Genomic DNA, 20852 nt, shown 5'->3' with positions numbered 1-20852 from the left:
AATAACACTATCTGAATTCTGAGTTCCTATAGATGCCAATCACTCTGAGCTTCAATGGATAAAGTGAGATGCCAAAACTGTTCAGAAGCAAAAAGCTACTAGTCCCGCTCATCTAATTAGAATCTGAGCTTCAATCAAAAACTCTGAGATATTATTGCTTCTCAACCTATTAGTCTTCTATGTTATTTGTCTAGTTGCTTGAGGACAAGCAACAGTTTAAGTTTGGTGTTGTGATGAGCGGATATTTTATACGCTTTTTGGGGATAATTTCATATAGTTTAGAGTATGTTTTAGTTAGTTTTTAGTCTATTTCTAGTAGTTTTTAGAAAAAATTCATATTTCTGGACTTTACTATGAGTTGTGTGTTTTTCTGTAATTTCAGGTATTTTTCTGACTGAAATTGAAGGAGCTGAGCAAAAATCTGATTCAGGCTGAAAAAGGACTGCTAATGCTGTTGGATTCTGACCTCCCTGCACTCAAATTGGATTTTCTGGAGCTACAGAACTAGAAATGGCATGCTTCCAATTGCATTGGAAAGTAGACATCCAGGGCTTTCCAGAAATATATAATAGTCCATACTTTGCACAAGGATAGACGATGTAAACTGGCGTTCAACGCCAGTTCTCTGCCCAATTCTGGCGTCCAGCGCCAGAAAAGGATCAAAAACTGGAGTTGAACGCCCAAACTGGCATAAAAACTGGCGTTCGACTCCACAAATGGCCTCTGCACGTGACTCACTTAAATCTCAGCCCCAGCACACACCAAGTGGGCCCCAGAAGTGGACCTCTGCATCATCCATCATAGTCCACTCATATTTTGTAACCCTAGGCTACTAGTTTAGTATTTAAACAACTTTTAGAGACTTATTTTGCATCTCATGACATTTCAGATCTAAACTTTGTATTCTCTGATGGCATGAGTCTCTAAACCCCATTGTTGGGGGTGAGGAGCTCTACTGTGTCTCGATGAATTAATGCAAGTATTTCTGTTTTCTATTCAAACACGCTTGTTCCTATCTAAGATGTTCATTCGCGCTTAACTGTGATGGAGGTGATGATCTGTGACAGTCATCACCTTCCTCAAACCACGAACGTGTGCCTGACAACCACCTCCGTTCTATATCCGATTGAATGAGTGTCTCTTAGATTCCTTAATCAGAATCTCCGTGGTATAAGCTAGAACTGATGGCGGCATTCATGAGAATCCGGAAAGTCTAAACCTTGTCTGTGGTATTCCGAGTAGGATTCAAGGATTGAATGACTGTGACGAGCTTCAAACTCCTGAAGGCTGGGCGTTAGTGACAGATACAAAAGGATAGTAAATCCTATTCCAACCGGATCGAGAACCAACCAGTGATTAGCCGTGCTGTGACAGAGTGCGTGAGCGTAGTTTTCACTGGAAGGATGGAAGGTAGCCATTGACAACGGTGATCCACCAACACACAGCTTGCCATAGGAGGACGTGCGTGCGTGAATCAGAAGACAGAGAAAAGCAGAGATTTAGAAGACAAAGCATCTCCAAAACTCCAACATATTCTCCATTACTGCACAACAAGTAACTTTTAATTTATGCTCTACTGGTTACTCACAATTCAATAGATAAACATAATTGACTTCCTGACTAAGATTTACAAGATAACCATAGATTGCTTCAAACCAACAATCTCCGTGGGATTCGACCCTTACTCACGTAAGGTATTACTTGGACGACCCAGTGCACTTGCTGGTTAGTGGTACGCGTTGTGAAAAATGTGATTCACAATTCGTGCACCAAGCATCTGGCTGGCGTTCAACGCCAGAACAGAGCATGGAGCTGGCACTGAACGCCAAAAACAAGCATGAAGCTGGCATTCAATGCCAGAAACATGCTGCATCTGGGTGCTGAACGCCCAGAACAAGCATCAATTCGGCGTTTAAACGCCAGAATTGCATGCAAAGGCATTTTACATGGCTAATTGGTGCAGGGATGTAAATCCTTGACACCTCAGGACCTATGGACCCCACAGGATCAACTCAGCATCTGTGGACCCCACAGGATCCCCACCTACCTCCACTCATACTCTTCCCTCTTCTCATTCATCCTCTCTTCCCAATAAACACCCTTCCCCTATTACCACCTACCACCACTCACATCCATCCACTCTTCTCCATACACCCCACCTACCTTCAAAAATTCAATATCTCTTTCCCACCCAATCCCACCCATATAGCCGAATACACACATCCCTCCATCTCCTCCATATCTTCTTCTTCTTCTACTATTCTTTCTTCTTTTACTCGAGGGCGAGTGACGTTAGGATTTTTGCCATTAAAAAATGTCATAAAAACAGTCGCGTTGTAGATATAGTCTCTAAACTGACAAAAATCCCTTCGTACAAACGTTTTGGGTGTCACAAGTAACAAACCCCTTTAAAAATTGTTAACCGAGTATTCAAACCTCGGGTCGTCTTCTCAAGGAACTGCGAGGAGGTATGTTCTTATTATTGGCTATAAAGATTGTAATCGGGGTTTAGAAGATGAGAAGCAAGTAATTTAAATGACAAGTAAAGTAAATGGCAATTAAAATAAATAAATACTGTAAAGTAGGCTTTTGGAAAGGTAAGAGAAGTTGGAGGTCCAACGTAGTTATCTCTCTCAACTATAATGAAAGTTGAATCTAAACTCCACTTGGTCAACCTTTACTAGGGCAAAGAAAAGTCAAGGGACTAATTAAATTGACCTTTGAATCCTATTTATTTCCTAAGAAAAGGTTGGGATTACTTAAGTTCAGCTCAATTAGCAAGATAATGATTATCAATTATGTTGAGTTTAATAACTGTTGAGTTACTGAATTCTTAATCAGGACCAAAAGGGGAAAAAGTAAAATTGCTGGAATAATAAAAATGTCCTTAGATGGGAAGAAATGGTAACTTAAATCAAAGAGAACAATCATAAACTGAAAATACCTCAATTATCATTAATTTAAATAACAGTCTGTAACATGAAAGAATTCATAGATTCAATTATAAAGGTAAATAGCCAACTCAGATACTGAAATAAATAAATAAAGTGAAAGGGAAGTTTAAAACAAAGAAATATAAAACCTGGATTAAGAGTCACTCTTAAAGCGAGAAGAAATCCTAAATCCTAAAAGAGAGAGGAGAAGATCTCCCTCTCAACTAAATCTAAATCATTGAAAGTAACAAAAATTGCGAGCTCTCCTTGAATGGGTGCATTCCCACACTTTATAACCTCTGGTCTATGCTGTCTGTACTTGGATCTGGGCCAAAAAGGGCTTTAGAAATCGCTGAGGGCGTATTCTGTAAATTCTGATACGTGGCCTCTGTCACGCGTCCGTGATGAGCGGATAATTTATACGCTTTTTGACATTGTTTTTAGTATGTTTTTAGTAGGATCTAGTTACTTTTAGGGATGTTTTCATTAGTTTTTATGTTAAATTCACATTTCTGGACTTTACTATGAGTTTGTGTGTTTTTCTGTGATTTCAAGTATTTTCTAGCTGAAATTGAGGGACTTGAGCAGAAATCAGATTCAGATGTTGAAGAAGGACTGCTGATGTTGTTGGATTCTGACCTCCCTGCACTCAAAGTGGATTTTCTGGACCTACAGAACTCGAAATGGTGCGCTTCCAATTGCATTAGAAAGTAGACATCTAGGGCTTTCCAGAAATATATAATAGTCCATACTTTGGCCAAGAATAGACGACGCAAACTGGCATTCAACGCCAGCTCTCTGCCCAATTCTGGCGTCCAGCGCCAGAAAAGGATCCAAAACCAGAGTTGAACGCCAGAAATGGATCAAAACCTGGCGTTCAACTCCACAAATGGCCTCTGCATGTGGAAAGTTAAAGCTCAGCCCAAGCACACACCAAGTGGGCCCCGGAAGTGAATTTATGCATCAATTACTTACTCATGTAAACCCTAGTGACTAGTTTATTATAAATAGGACCTTTTACTATTGTATTAGACATCTTTGATCAGCTGTATGCTATCTTAGATCACGTTTGAGGGCTGGCCTCTCGGCCATGCCTGGAATTTCACTTATGTATTTTAACGGTAGAGTTTCTACACTCCATAGATTAAGGTGTGGAGCTCTGCTGTTTCTCAAGGATTAATGCAAAGTACTACTGTTTTCTATTCAATTCATCTTGTTTCGCTTCTAAGATATTCATTCGTACTTCAATCTAAATGTGATGAACGTGACAATCATCATCATTCCCTATGAACGCGTGCCTGACAACCACCTCCGTTCTACCTTAGACTGAATGAGTATCTCGTAGATCTCCTAACCAGAATCTTCGTGGCGTAAGCTAGAATGATGGCGGCATTCAAGAGAATCCGGAAGGTCTAAACCTTGTTTGTGGTATTCCGAGTAGGATTCAATGAATGAATGACTGTGACGAGCTCCAAACTCGCGATTGCAGGGCGTTAGTGACAGACGCAAAAGGATAGTAAATCCTATTCCAGCATGATCGAGAACCGACAGATGAATAGCCGTGCCGTGACAGGGTGCGTTGATCATTTTCCCGAGAGATGACCGAAAGTAGCCGTTGACAATGGTGATGTATCACATAAAGCCAGCCATGGAAAGGAGTAAGACTGATTGGATGAAGATAGCAGGAAAGCAGAAGTTCAGAGGAACGAAAAGCATCTCCATTCGCTTATCTGAAATTCTCACCAATGAATTACATGAGTATTTCTATCCCTATTCTATTAGTTATTATTCGAAAACACCAGTATCAATTTATATCTGCCTAACTGAGATTTGCAAGGTGACCATAGCTTCTTTCATACCAACAATCTCCGTGGGATTCGACCCTTACTCACGTAAGGTATTACTTGGACGACCCAGTGCACTTGCTGGTTAGTTACACGGAGTTGTGAACCATGGTCTTGGCATCATGTTTTTGGCGCCATTACCAGGGAAAGAAAGAGCGATGAATTTTACATAATTAAAGTGTAATCACGATTCCGCGTACCAAGTTTTTGGCGCCGTTGCCGGGGATTGTTCGAGTTTGGACAACTAACGGTTCATCCTGTTGCTCAGATTAGGTAATTTTCTTTTTGTTTTCTTTTCAAAAATCTTTCAAAAATATTTCAAAATTTTCTCACCTGTTTTCGAAAAAAAAATTTTAGATTCAAAATTTTTAAGAATGAATTCTAGTGTTTCATGAAGCATGTGAAGCCTGGCTGGCTGTAAAGCCATGTCTAAATTCTTTTGGACTGAGGCTTCCAACCATCAGCTGTTATACGACTGTAGGGTATGTCAGGCATGTCATGTCTGAATTACATGCTGAAGCTTGGCTGGCCATTGGCCATGTCTAGTGTTTTGGACCGGAGCTTTCATTGAAAGCTTGGCTGGCTAGTGAGCCATGTCTAATTCCTGGACTGAAGCTTTAGACTAACACTGCAAGATTCCTGGAATTCATATTAAAAATTTTGGAATCCTTATTTTCCTTTTTCAATTAATTTTCAAAAAATCCAAAAAAATTAGAAAATCATAAAATTAAAAAATATTTTTCTGTTTCTTGTTTGAGTCTTGAGTCATGTTATAAGTTTGGTGTCAATTGCATGTGCATCTTGCATTTTTTTCGAAAATTCATGCATTCATAGTGTTCTTCATGATCTTCAAGTTGTTCTTGGTAAGTCTTCTTGTTTGATCTTGATGATTTTTTGTTTTGTGTCTTTTCATGTTTATCATATGCATTCTTGAATTCTTAGTGTCTAAGCATTGAAGAATTCTAAGTTTGGTGTCTTGCATGTTTTCTTTGCATTAAAAATTTTTCAAAAATATGTTCTTGATGTTCATCGTGACATTCAAAGTGTTCTTGGTGTTCATCTTGACATTCATAGCATTCTTGCATGCATCACATGTTTTGATCTAAAATTCTCATGCATTGCATCATTTTTCTTATTTTTCTCTCTCTTCATTAAAAATTCAAAAATAAAAAAAAATATCTTTCCCCTTTTTCTCTCATCAAATTCGAAAATTTGGATTGACTTTTTCAAAAAATTTTAAAATCAAATTGTTTCTCATGAGTCAAATCAAATTTTCAATTTGAAAATCTTATCTTTTTCAAAATCTTTTTCAAAAATCAAATCTTTTTCAAAATTCTTAGTTATTTTCGAAAATTCCAAAAATATTTTTCAAAAATCTTTTTCTTATTTTTATACCAAATTTTCGAAAATAACATAATCAATTAATGTTTTGATTCAAAAATTTGAAGTTTGTTACTTGCTTGTTAAGAAAGATTCAAACTTTAAGTTCTAGAATCATATCTTGTGATTTCTTATGAATCATGTCATTAATTGAGATTTTAAAAATCAAATCTTTTTCAAAACTAATTTCTAAAATATCTTCTTATCTTACCTTTTTCAAAAAGTTGGTTTCAAAATATCTTTTCTAACCTCCTAACTTCTTATCTTTTCAAAATTTGTTTCAACTAACTAACTAACTTTTTGTTTGTTTCTTAACTTTTTCAAAACTACCTAACTAACTCTCTCTCTCTAATTTTCGAAAATATCTTCCCTCTTTTTCAAAAATTTCTTTTTAATTAACTAATTATTCTTATTTTTATTTTTGATTTTAAAAATTTTCGAAAAATACTAACATTTTTCAAAAACCATTTTCGAAAATCACTAACTCTTTTGTCAAAAATATTTTTCGAAAATTCTCCCTCTCCCATCTTATTCTATTTATTTATTCATCTACTAACATCTCATCTCACATCTCTGCCCTCCTCACAGTTGTGTTTCTTTCTTTACATCACATTCTTTGTCTACCTCTTTTCTTCCACTCACAAAGGGATCCATATTATTATTATTATTATTATTTTTGTATGCCCTCTTCTTTGTCATATGAGCAGGAGCAAGGACAAGAACATTCTTGTTGAGGCAGATCCAGAACCTGAAAGGACTCTGAAGAGAAAATTAAGAGAAGCTAAATTACAACAATCCAGAGATAACCTTTCAGAAATTTTTGAACAGGAAGAGGAGATGGCAGCCGAAAATAATAATAATGTAAGGAAGATGCTTGGTGACTTTACTGCACCTAATTCCAATTTACATGGAAGAAGCATCTCCATTCCTGCCATTGGAGCAAACAACTTTGAGCTGAAACCTCAATTAGTTTCTCTGATGCAGCAGAACTGCAAGTTTCACGGACTTCCATCTGAAGATCCTTTTCAGTTCTTAACTGAATTTTTGCAGATATGTGATACTGTTAAGACTAATGGAGTAGATCCTGAAGTCTACAGGCTCATGCTTTTCCCTTTTGCTGTAAGAGACAGAGCTAGATTATGGTTGGATTCTCAACCCAAAGACAGCCTGAACTCTTGGGATAAGCTGGTCACGGCTTTCTTAGCCAAGTACTTTCCTCCTCAAAAGCTGAGCAAGCTTAGAGCTGATGTTCAAACCTTCAGACAGAAAGAAGGTGAATCCATCTATGAAGCTTGGGAAAGATACAAACAGTTGACCAAAAAGTGTCCTTCTGACATGCTTTCAGAATGGACCATCCTGGATATATTCTATGATGGTTTATCTGAGCTATCAAAGATGTCACTGGACACTTCTGCAGGTGGATCCATTCACCTAAAGAAAACGCCTGCAGAAGCTCAAGAACTCATTGACATGGTTGCTAATAACCAGTTTATGTACACTTCTGAAAGGAATCCTGTGAGTAATGGGACGCCTATGAAGAAGGGAGTTCTTGAAGTTGATACTCTGAATGCTATATTGGCTCAGAATAAAATATTGACTCAGCAAGTCAATATGATCTCTCAGAGTCTGCATAGAATGCAAGCTGCATCCAACAGTACTCAAGAGGCATCTTCTGAAGAAGAAGCTTATGATCCTAAAAACCCTGCAATAGCAGAGGTAAATTATTTTGGTGAACCTTATGGAAACACCTATAACTCATCATGGAGAAATCATCCAAATTTCTCATGGAAGGATCAAAAGCCTCAACAAGGCTTTAATAATGGTGGAAGAAACAGGTTTAGCAATAATAAACCTTTTCCATCATCCACTCAGCAACAGACAGAGAACTCTGAACAAAATACTTCTAATTTGGCAAACTTAGTCTCTGATCTGTCCAAGGCCACTGTGAGTTTCATGAATGAAACAAGGTCTTCCATTAGAAATTTGGAAGCACAAGTGGGCCAGCTGAGTAAAAGGATCACTGAAATCCCTCCCAGTACTCTCCCAAGCAATACAGAAGAGAATCCAAAAGGAGAGTGCAAGGCCATTGACATAAGCACCATGGCCGAACCCAAAGAGGGAGAGGAAGATGCAAATCCCAAGGAGGAAGACCTCCTGGGACGTCCAGTGACCAATAAGGAGCTTCCCTCTGAGGAACCAAAGGACTCTGAGGTTCATCTAGAGACCATAGAGATTCCATTAAACCTCCTTATGCCCTTCATGAGCTCTGATGAGTATTCCTCTTCTGAAGAGAATGAGGATGTTACTGAAGAGCAAACTGCCAAGTTTCTTGGTGCAATCATGAAGCTGAATGCCAAATTATTTGGCGTTGATACTTGGGAAGTTGAACATCCCTTGTTCACCAATGAACTAAGTGATCTGGATCAACTGACATTACCTCAGAAGACACAGGATCCTGGAAAGTTCATAATACCTTGCACCATAGGCACCATGATTTTTAAGGCTCTGTGTGACCTTAGTTTAGGAATAAACCTCATGCCCCTCTCTGTAATAGAGAAACTGGGAATCTATGGGGTGCAAGCTGCTAAAATCTCATTAGAGATGGCAGACAATTCAAGAAAACAGGCATATGGACAAGTAGAGGACGTGTTAGTAAAGGTTGAAGGCCTTTACATCCCTGCTGATTTCATAGTCCTGGATACTGGAAAGGAAGAGCATGAATCCATCATCCTAGGAAGACCTTTCCTAGCCACAGCAAGAGCTGTGATTGATGTGGACAGAGGAGAATTAATCCTTCAATTAAATAAGGACAACCTTGTGTTTACAACTCAAGGATCTCTCTCTGCATCCATGGAGAGGAAGCAGAAAAAGCTTCTCTCAAAGCAGAGTCAACCAGAGCCCCCACAGTCAAACTCTAAGTTTGGTGTTGGGAGGCCACAACCAAATTCTAAGTTTGGTGTTGAACTCCCATATCCAAACTCTAAGTTTGGTGTTGGAGAGTCTCAACAAAGCTCTGCACATCTGTGAGGCTCCATGAGAGGCCACTGTCAAGCTATTGACATTAAAGAAGCGCTTGTTGGGAGGCAACCCAATCTTTATTTATCTAACTATATTTTTTTTATTTATATGTCTTTATAGGTTCATGATCATGTGGAGTCACAAAATAAATATAAAAATTGAAAACGGAATCAAAAACAGCAGAAGAAAAATCACACCCTGGAGGAGCATCTGCCTGGCGTTCAACGCCAGAACAGAGCATGGTTCTGGCGCTGAACGCCTAAAATGGGCAACATCCTGGCGCTGAACACCCAAAATGGGCACCAACCTGGCGCTGAACGCCCAGAGTTGTGTGCAAGGGCATTTTACATGCCTAAATTGGTGCAGGGATGTAAATGCCTTGACACCTCAGGATCTGTGCACCCCACAGGATCCCCACCTTCCTTCCTCATAATCCTAGTTTTTTTCCACATCTTCTTCTTCATCTATTCCTTCTTCTTTTGCTCGAGGGCGAGCAACATTCTAAGTTTGGTGTGGTAAAACAATTATGTAAAGGATCTATAGCTCAGTGGTAGAACATGTGGCTGCAAATCAAGAGATCCCTGAGATACCTCAGGGGATGCACTTCCCTCCACATAATTATTGGAAGCAACTGAGGATAGAAATACCAAAAATCACTAGGAATCAAGCCACAAAGGCAAGGAAGAGACATAGAAGAGCTCAAGAACATCATTGAAACGCCATCATCACTAAGGTGGATTCATTCCTTGCTCTTATTTCTTCTGTTTTTCGTTTTCTATGTTATGGTGCTTATCTATGTTTGTGTCTTCATGATCATCAGTAGTTAGTAACTATGTCTTAAAGATATGAATGTCCTATGAATCCATCACCTCTCTTAAAAGAAAAATGTTTTAATTCAAAAGAATAAGAAGTACATGAGTTTCGAATTTATCCTTGAAGTTAGCTTAATTATATTGATGTGGTGACAATGCTTCTTGTTTTCTGAATGTATGCTTGAACAGTGCATATGTCTTTTGAAGTTGTTGTTTAAGAATGTTAAATATGTTGGCTCTTGAAAGAATGATGACTAGGAGACATGTTATTTGATAATCTGAAAAATCATAAAAATGATTCTTGAAGCAAGAAAAAGCAGCAAAGAACAAAGCTTGCAGAAAAAAAAATAAATAGGCGAAAAAAAAATAGAAAGAAAAAGAAAAAGCAAGCAGAAAAAGCCAAAGCTCTTAAAACCAAGAGGCAAGAGCAAAAAGCCAATAACCCTTAAAACCAAAAGGCAAGGGCAATAAAAAGGATCCCAAGGCTTTGAGCATCAGTGGTTAGGAGGGCCTAAAGGAATCAAATCCTGGCCTAAGCGGCAAAACCAAGCTGTCCCTAACCATGTGCTTGTGGCGTGTAGGTGTCAAGTGAAAACTTGAGACTGAGCGGTTAAAGTCAAGGTCCAAAGCAAAAAAAAAAAAGAGTGTGCTTAAGAACCCTGGACACCTCTAATTGGGGACTTTAGCAAAGCTGAGTCACAATCTGAAAAGGTTCACCCAAGTATGTGTCTGTGGCATTTATGTATCCGGTGGTAATACTGGAAAACAAAGTGCTTAGGGCCACGGCCAAGACTCATAAAGAAGCTGTGTTCAAGAATCATCATACTGAAATAGGAGAATCAATAACACTATCTTAACTCTGAGTTCCTATAGATGCCAATCATTCTGAACCTCAATGGATAGAGTGAGATGCCAAAACTATTCAAGAGGCAAAAAGCTATAAGTCCCGCTCATATGATTGAAGCTATGTTTCATTGATAGTTTGGAATTTATAGTATATTCTCTTCTTTTTATCCTAATTGATTTTCAGTTGCTTGGGGACAAGCAACAATTTAAGTTTGGTGTTGTGATGAGCGGATAATTTATACGCTTTTTGACATTGTTTTTAGTATGTTTTTAGTAGGATCTAGTTACTTTTAGGGATGTTTTCATTAGTTTTTATGTTAAATTCACATTTCTGGACTTTACTATGAGTTTGTGTGTTTTTCTGTGATTTCAGGTATTTTCTGGCTGAAATTGAGGGACTTGAGCAGAAATCAGATTCAGAGGTTGAAGAAGGACTGCTAATGCTGTTGGATTCTGACCTCCCTGCACTCAAAGTGGATTTTCTGGAGCTACAGAACTCTAAATGGCACGCTTCCAATTTCATTGGAAAGTAGACATCTAGGGCTTTCCAGAAATATATAATAGTCCATACTTTGGCCAAGAATAGATGACGCAAACTGGCGTTCAACGCCAGCTCTCTGCCCAATTCTGGCGTCCACGCCAGAAAAGGATCCAAAACCAGAGTTGAACGCCAGAAATGGATCAAAACCTGGCGTTCAACTCCTCAAATGGCCTCTACACGTGGAAAGTTAAAGCTCAGCCCAAGCACACACCAAGTGGGCCCCGGAAGTGAATTTATGCATCAATTACTTACTCATGTAAACCCTAGTGACTAGTTTATTATAAATAGGACCTTTTACTATTGTATTAGACATCTTTGATCAGTTGTATGCTATCTTAGATCACGTTTGAGGGCTGGCCTCTCGGCCATGCCTGGACTTTCACTTATGTATTTTAACGGTAGAGTTTCTACACTCCATAGATTAAGGTGTGGAGCTCTGCTGTTTCTCAAGGATTAATGCAAAGTACTACTGTTTTCTATTCAATTCATCTTGTTTCGCTTCTAAGATATTCATTCGTACTTCAATCTAAATGTGATGAACGTGACAATCATCATCATTCCCTATGAACGCGTGCCTGACAACCACCTCCGTTCTACCTTAGACTGAATGAGTATCTCGTAGATCTCCTAACCAGAATCTTCGTGGCGTAAGCTAGAATGATGGCGGCATTCAAGAGAATCCGGAAGGTCTAAACCTTGTCTGTGGTATTCCGAGTAGGATTCAATGAATGAATGACTGTGACGAGCTCCAAACTCGCGATTGCAGGGCGTTAGTGACAGACGCAAAAGGATAGTAAATCCTATTCCAGCATGATCGAGAACCGACAGATGAATAGCCGTGCCGTGACAGGGTGCGTTGATCATTTTCCCGAGAGATGACCGAAAGTAGCCGTTGACAATGGTGATGTATCACATAAAGCCAGCCATGGAAAGGAGTAAGACTGATTGGATGAAGATAGCAGGAAAGCAGAGGTTCAGAGGAACGAAAAGCATCTCCATTCGCTTATCTGAAATTCTCACCAATGAATTACATGAGTATTTCTATCCCTATTCTATTAGTTATTATTCGAAAACACCAGTATCAATTTATATCTGCCTAACTGAGATTTGCAAGGTGACCATAGCTTGCTTCATACCAACAATCTCCGTGGGATTCGACCCTTACTCACGTAAGGTATTACTTGGACGACCCAGTGCACTTGCTGGTTAGTTACACGGAGTTGTGAACCATGGTCTTGGCATCATATTTTTGGCGCCATTACCAGGGAAAGAAAGAGCGATGAATTTTACATAATTAAAGTGTAATCACGATTCCGCGTACCACTCCGCGTGGGTCACACGGTCGCGTCATTCAGAGCTTTTCCTTGCCACGCGGTCGCGTCAGTCACGCGCCCGCGTCGTATGCGTTCTGCTTATGTCGCGCGGTCGCGTCAGTTATGCGGCCGCATCGTTGCATCTTCGCTTCTGGCACGCGATCGCGTCGTCCATGCAATCGCGTGAATACCAGTTTCCTTCAAAGCTCCGTTTTGCTTTCTCCTTCCATTTTTGTGTGTTTTCTTTTCCATCCTTTAAGTCATTCTGCCTTAGAATATCTGAAACTACTCAACACACTAATTACGGCATCGAATGGAAATAAAGGTAATTAAAATAATTAATTTTTAAAGCTTAGAAAAACATGTTTTTCACAATATGACATAATAAGGAAGGGAAAGTAAAACCATGCAGTTAATATGAATAAGTAGGTGGAGGATTGAATAAATCACTCAAATTAAACACAAAAGAACTCATGAAATATGGGTTTATCAACCTCCCCACACTTAAACACTAGCATGTCCTCATGCTAAACCCAAGGTAAATAATTAAGGTTAAAGTGATGGAATGTCATGCAATGCAACCTAATTTAAATGCAACTACCTAAATGAATGATGCATCATGCAACTCTAAATTATTCACTCATATATAAAGCTTACATGTAGTCAAGTTAGTTCATATTCTCAAGGAGTCATGTATATGTATAGCCAACCCTTAAATAATGAAGCATTTCAGCAAATGAGATGGGAAAGAAAACATTGTACAAACTTGCAAAACAATTAGTAAATTAAGTACAGATATATGTTGATGAGTTAATGAACCCTCACTGGATTTTGTGTTTACCCTCTAGTCACTCAGTGTTTACTGGGTTTATTCACTCTACTTTTCTTTTTATTCTTACTTTCTATAGCTTTGTTTTTCATCTAACCAATCAACAATTATAAAATATAGTCATACCAAAAAGTCATAAGGTCTTTAATTGAGGTTGTAATGGGGTCAAGGTAAAGGTAAGGATTTATGTATAGGGTCAAGTGAGCTAATAAGTGAATCCTTAATTAGACTAAGATCTCACCTTAACATACATATTTAGTAAAACAAAATCTCTTTACCTATTTTCCCATATTATCCCACTTATTGTTACATGCTCATGTTTCACTTTTTAATTTTTTATTCCATGTGCATTGCTTTTATTTTGCATTGGGGAATTTCTTTTGTATTCCCTTTTATTAAATGCTGAAAATTTTTATTTTTTTTTTTTTCAAGGCGCATGGCAATTAAATCACCTTGATTTTCTCATGAGCATGCTTTCCAAATTTATTTTATTTCTTTTAACTTCTCTACCCTTTTGTTTCTATCATCCATGTTCCCAATAGGTTTCCCATGTTCTAATCTATTCATAATTTTCTATCTTAAGCTAACCAAGGATTCAACTTGGGATTTTATTTTGTTTTTCTGCTTAAGGCTAGTAGTGTGGCTAAATAGAATAAAAGGGATTTTAAAGGCTCAAGGGGGCTGACAAGGGTGATGTGAAAGGTAGGTTATTCTGGGGTAAGTGAGCTAAAATCAAATGATGGCCTCAATCATTCTTTTGGTATGTATCTATTCTATATTCTATAATTGGACATATAGATTAAAGCAAAGTAAAGAACATCAGAATAAAAAGAAGCGAAACACACAGGAATGAAGTTATGGTTTGAATGCAACCATACAATTAAGCTCAAGACTCACAGGCTGTGTGTTCTCTAACTCAAGCATCATATATCATTCATATATGTTATGCAGGTTTAGTTAAAAATTCCCATTATTCTCATAAAAAATTATTTAGGGTAGCTTTTAAAGTTTTAATGTTCCTCCTTGATGAAATGTTGTCAGCTTAACTACATCATGTAATGCTATATACAAGGTTTATGGATTTAAATCTGATATGTTCAATTTCCTAGCTTACTTCCTTTTTATATTTTTCAATTTAAACTATACTATCTTATACTGAAAAGGGTAAACTATACTAATTAATCCATTAATAAATCAGAGTTGCAAACTAAACTAAATAACTAAAAATATGAACTAAAGATGCAATATGCAAAAATAGAGTAAAAATACATAAAAGCAATGTATAAGTACTCAGAAAATAACAGTAAAAAGAAAAATACAGAAAAATATTCAAAATAAAAGAAAAAGTATGTTGTGGTTCACCAAAATAAACGCCAGAGATGGCGACCTCCCCACACTTAAAATGAAGCATCGTCCCTGATGCTCAATCAAGCCGGGTGTGAAGGGGTGTCATCACTGGTAGGGATGGCAGCTGGAGGCTCTGTGGTGGTGGTGGGCTGAGGGTCTGGCTGCTTTAGAGGTGGGGCTGACTGGATCGGGATCTCCGGATCCGCAGCCTCTATCTGGGGCATAACCTCCTGATGCGGGGCAACCTGCTCTGTGGCTGCCTGTTGATGGGTCTCCTCCTGGAAATGAGTCTCCTCCTCGTGCCTATCATCCTCCTCCTCTGATGGCTCAGATGGTGTGTCGGGCTCAGAGGGGATGTCACCACCCTGTCGGATCATCAGCTTTAGATGCGAATAGCGTCGCTGGCTGCGACGCTCCAATCTCTCATACCGGCGTCGGTTACGGCGCTCCATCCGATCAAGCTGTCGGAATAGGCGGTGCACGAGGCGGTATACGGGCACAGAGGCAGGTGAAGGTGCAGTGGTAGCAGCAGGAGCAGCAGTGGCAGCTGGGGATGAAGAGGGTCCAGCAGACGGTGGGGCTGGCTCATCAGTAGCAGTGAAGGGTGGTGCTCTGTAGCCCAAAGCTAAGAAGTTCCTGCTGTGAGGAATGATCTTCCTGCAATCCGCCGCTGGTGGTCTCTCATCGGCATCCTCCCATGGCACGTCAGCTCGACGGCCTAGCTGTGTAACCAGATACGGAAAAGGGAGGGTGCCTCGGACGTGGACCCTGGCCATAAAATGCCGGATAAAGCGTGGCAGATAAAGGTCCTTCCCCTCCATCACACACCAAAGGAGGGTGATCATAGCAGCCGGGATCTCCATCTCGTGAGTACTCGGCATCACATAATTACTCAAGATCTGGTGCCATAACCGAGCCTCATCATTTAAGTACGCCCTCTTGATCCCTCTAGGCATGGTGGTGTCCTGACCCATCTCCCAAGGAACAGTCGGGTCCAGAGCTATCCGTGCCTTCACAGCATCCCAATCAAACTGCATCTGGCGCATGTCCTCCTCAGCCTTCGAATAACCATCAGGTTGATCGGACTTGGCTGGGAGCTGGAGAATGTCCTCTAAGGCCTCCTCAGTGACCAGAATTTATTTTCCTCTCAGGTTCACTGCATCTAGGGTGGTGAGGTAGTAGTTGCAGTAGAATTCCCGGACCCAAGATGTGTTGACCTCTGTCAGTGTTCTCTCCAGAAAGAACCAGCCCCTTTTCTTGATTTGCTCAGTGGTGTACTGCTGGAGTGCTTCTGGAATCTTCAGAGTTCGCTCCAGGTATAGATTTCTGGAGTTTGCAAAAGCCGGGTACTTCAGCTCACAGTACCGGTTTGCAAATTTTATAGGATCATTTGCAGGGAGCAGCTGGTCAGCTTTTTCCTGCTGTGTGAAGTTCTTCTCCCGCCATGAGGAATCGTGCATGAGGGCAATGATGGACTGGGAGAAATCTCCTCGCTTGCGCTTGCCAGTAGCCTTGCCTTTTCCTTTCCTTTGTGAGGCAGACATCCTGAAAAACAGAAAACCATGATATGGATAAAAATAGTAAAGCAAATAGGCAATTAAACAAAGGAAACTCAAAGCGGAAAAGGAGAAATAAAATAAGGAAAATGAGTATATGAAATGTGATTGAATTTATGTTAAATGGAAAAATAATCAATATGCCATGGTTAGAAAGTTAGAGGAAAGGGAAAATAATCAGAAAAGAGATCAAAAGGGTTAGTATGGTTAGAATTTGAAAAAGAAATTAGTAAATTAAAATTAGTGAGTTAGTAAAGTGCGGATTAAAGTAAGTGGCATAGAGAAAAATTCCATATAACAAGGATTCACAGGTAAGAATAGAAGTACTCATAATCGAACAAGGAAAACAGGGTGATGCAGATTCGAATAGAAATAAAGAAAGCAAAAATTGGAATCAGTGAATCACAAATGCAGTTTATGAACCAGGAAACCAAAGAGGATAAGAAAGTCTGCCATAGCATTCATGAAACAGTTTGGGTAAAGCAGAGTAAAACAGAGTTCAGAAATGCCAAACCAAAACATGAATGAAAATAATTTACAAAAAATTTGGGCAGCATTCCGGCTAAAATTGGATTGTCCCGGAAAATAAACAGCAATCATAGCAGTTCATATGAATTAAAAACTTGCTGTAGTTACCTATAATTAATAGAAACAGGAAAATTGCAGAGTAACAAGCAGCAAATGCAAGAAATCATAGCATATGAACGAGGTCACAGGAACAGCAGAATTGCAGTTATGATAAAACAGAAACAGGAACAGTACAAGTAAACAGACCTAGATCCACTAACCAGAGCCTAAGCTACATAACAACCTAAAAATCCACTACAGCATGCATATCTATCTATCCTAAGTATGAACAAAAACGGAAAAAAAAATACAGAAAAATGACGAATGGATAAAAGGGAGTGCGGGTTGCGGAACCTGGAAAGCGAAAGAAGCAGAACGGTTGGGTGATGGCGGCGGTGGTGTCCGGCGCGGTGGCGGGGCACGGCGGCGCGGTGGCGGCTGAGGGGGAATGGGGATAGGGTCTTAGGGTTAGTGATAGAGGAAGGGAGGGGGGGTTGCGGGTGGGTGGCGGAGGTGGGGGGCGCGGCTGGATGGCCGGCGGTGGTGGGTGGTGGTTCTGGGTGGTGGCGGAGAGGGGAGGAGAGAGGAAGAAAGAAGAAGAAAAAAGGGGGAGAGGGTGGTGCGGCGGCGGCATCTGGGTGGTGGCGCGGTGGCGGCTGGGTGGTGCTGGATAGTGGCTGGAGTAAGAAGAAGCAGAGAGGGAGAAAAGGGTTGGGGGTGGGGGGCTGCGCGACTGATAGGGTTCGCGTGGTTGTGGGGGGGTTATATTTTCGAATCCACGCGGCCGCGTGGGGCACGCGGTCGCGTGGTTGGGATGAAAATGGGAGTGACGCGATCGCATGAGAGGGGGGAAAGAGGGGTGACGCGATCGCGTGGGTCGCGCGACCGCGTCGCTGGAATTCGTGCTAAACGCACGACTCCAGCGCCATTTTAGCGCAACTCTCTGTCTCCTTTTGGGGTGATGTGCAATCCATGCGACGCGATCGCGTCGCTCACGCGGTCGCGTGGGATTGGTATTGTGCAAGTGACGCGATCGCATGGGGCATGCGATCGCGTGGGCCAATTTGTGCGAAACGCACAAGGGCCGCACGATTCCAGCCTAACTTTCTGTTCGTTGGATCCTTACGCCGATATATATATATCACGCGGCCGCGTGGGTCATGCGGTCACGTGGGTGGTGTTTCTCGCAATATGACGCGATCGCATGGGGCATGCAGTCGCGTCGTACACCCCTTTTTTTTATATATATATGCATGAAAAATGCAGAATGCAATGATTAACATGAATGCTATGCATGATTCCAGGTTTAATAAATTAAAATGAAAAAGGAAAAATGAAAGCAATTAACAAGAAATAAATTGAAAAAGAAGCGACCATACCATGGTGGGTTATCTCCCACCTAGCACTTTTAGTTAAAGTCCTTAAGTTGGACATTGGAGGAGTATCCTGTTATGGTGGCTTATGTTTAAATTCGTCTAAAAATCTCCACCAGTGCTTGAAATGCCAATAGCCTCCGGGGTCCCAAACCAAGCATGCAAAGCTTCTGAGCAGCTCCAAACAGATTTTCAGGCTCCCGGGACGACGAATGTCAGGATAGAGTCCAGGATTCCAAGCCTTGCTTTTAAATCTGCCTCCGTCTTGATCTACATGTTTCCATTCAGGCGGTTTAAAAAGTAGAATCTCACCTTGGTGACCAAAAATTTTCCGTGATCCATACAATTGAGCATGATACCAATCCGTGTACTTCGAGGTGAAGCGTGGAACCTTATTGAACCTTGTGCACCAGCTCTGAGTACGAGCCATTTCCCTCTTACTCTTAAAGCCGCAGAGAGCTCTAAGCTGGCCATCTGTTTCAAGCAAACCATATTCAAGTGAATAAGTAAAGTTATAAGTTAAGGATTTTACCCACTTGAAGCTTGTATTAGGTGGTAATGGCCTTGGGATAGGTGTTTTTGGTGGTTCTACAAGTTCCATTTCTTTGTGCTCTTCTGTGAATTCCTCCACTTCTTTGCAAAGATCTTCAATTGTATTTGTGTCCTGGTCAAAGTTTTCTATGTCTTCCTCATCACTTGAGTCATAGATTGGAGGTTGAGAGAAATCTACCTCTGCATCATCTTCATATTCACTTGGGGAAGATTCTTCGATCTCAGAGAATTCACTTGCGGATGCAAGTTCATCACTAAGAGAGCTAGACTTGTGACTATCACTATCGAGGGAATTTATTTCTTGGATTATTCCGTCTGATTCTTCATAAACGACTTGCCTTGGAGAAATATCCTCCTTAGCATCAACTGTAGTCTCCTTGACGGCGTGTTCCTCAATTCTGGATTCCCATGGAGGTTCAGCATCTCCTAGATCTTCAACCAACTCTTCTTCTTGAGCGATGACAGCTTCTTCTACTTGTTCTAGTATGAATTCATTCTCTGTCTTGTCCACTGGAGTTTCTGGTATCTCCTTCATGCTATGCTCTTCATTAGACTGTTCACATGGGGCTGCGGCTGATCCTTGTGTATTTGAGCGCCTAGAAACCCATTGAATTATCGCTTGCTCCAGTTGTTGAATGGTTGTTTGAAATCTATTTACTATTTCCGTTAGGCAAACCTCTGCTTCTCGGGTTGCTGGACTTGGACATGACACAAAGGAAAGTGGTGGTGATTGGGAGCGATTGGATTGGCACTGGGGTAAGGAAGGATCATATGGTGGCGAATGGTGAAGAGAAGCTTGTGAGTGTGGTGGTTCGACGTTATATTGAAAGGATGGTTTACATGCACGGGGTGGGGCTTGTTGGTAGTTACAAGGTTGTCCACCATATCTGTCAGCTGGGTATGCATTGTAGAATGGTCTTTGTCCAGGATATCTCGGAGGGTGTTGCTGCCAAAAGGGTTGATTAGATCCTCTTGGTTCTATCCATCCTTGATTGGTCTGACCTTGATGCGCGTTCCTGCTGTAACTTCTATTTCCTTTAACAATATTAGAACCAAACTCAAAGCGAGAGGGGTGAGAGTTCATGGTAGCAAATAAAGATAAACAGAAAAAAAAAACAAAAATAAATAAACAAGCAAAAGAAAAATATTTACAATAACCAATAATAAGGCACACGTTAGCAGTTCCCCGGCAACGGCGCCATTTTGACGTTAGAATTTTTGCCAGTAAAGAATGTCATAAAAACAGTCGCGTTGTAGATATAGTCTCTAAACCGACAAAAATCCCTTCGTACAAACGTTTTGGGTGTCACAAGTAACAAACCCCTTTAAAAATTGTTAACCGAGTATTCAAACCTCGGGTCGTCTTCTCAAGGAACTGCGAGGAGGTATGTTCTTATTATTGGCTATAAAGGTTGTAATCGGGGTTTAGAAGATGAGAAGCAAGTAATTTAAATGACAAGTAAAGTAAATGGCAATTAAAATAAATAAATACTGTAAAGCAGACTTTTGGCAAGGTAAGAGAAGTTGGAGGTCCAACGTAGTTATCTCTCTCAACTATAATGAAAGTTGAATCTAAACTCCACTTGGTCAACCTTTACTAGGGCAAAGAAAAGTCAAGGGACTAATTAAATTGACCTTTGAATCCTATTTATTTCCTAAGAAAAGGTTGGGATTACTTAAGTTCAGCTCAATTAGCAAGATAACGATTATCAATTATGTTGAGTTTAATAATTGTTGAGTTACTGAATTCTTAATCAGGACCAAAAGGAGAAAAAGTAAAATTGCTGGAATAATAAAAATGTCCTTAGATGGGAAGCAATGATAACTTAAATCAAAGAGAACAATCATAAACTGAAAATACCTCAATTATCATTAATTCAAATAAAAGTCTGTAACATGGAAGAATTCATAGATTCAATTATAAAGGTAAATAGCCAACTC

At 40.1% G+C, this 20852-nt stretch overlaps 1 non-coding gene across 1 annotated transcript; it reads right to left on the bottom strand.

Annotated features, from left to right (window-relative positions):
- Positions 1 to 7390: 7390 nt before the first annotated feature.
- On the bottom strand, positions 7391 to 7498 carry LOC148568854 (small nucleolar RNA R71). Its single transcript, XR_015881628.1, has one exon. It is a non-coding gene; the product is annotated as a small nucleolar RNA R71 (small nucleolar RNA).
- Positions 7499 to 20852: the final 13354 nt, after the last annotated feature.

This window comes from Arachis ipaensis, chromosome B4, assembly GCF_059453495.1.
Source record: "Arachis ipaensis isolate K30076 ecotype BB chromosome B4, ASM5945349v1, whole genome shotgun sequence".
NCBI lineage: Eukaryota > Viridiplantae > Streptophyta > Magnoliopsida > Fabales > Fabaceae > Arachis > Arachis ipaensis.
The sequence above is the reverse complement of the archived record's forward strand: the minus strand, read 5'-3'. Positions and strand labels throughout refer to the sequence as shown.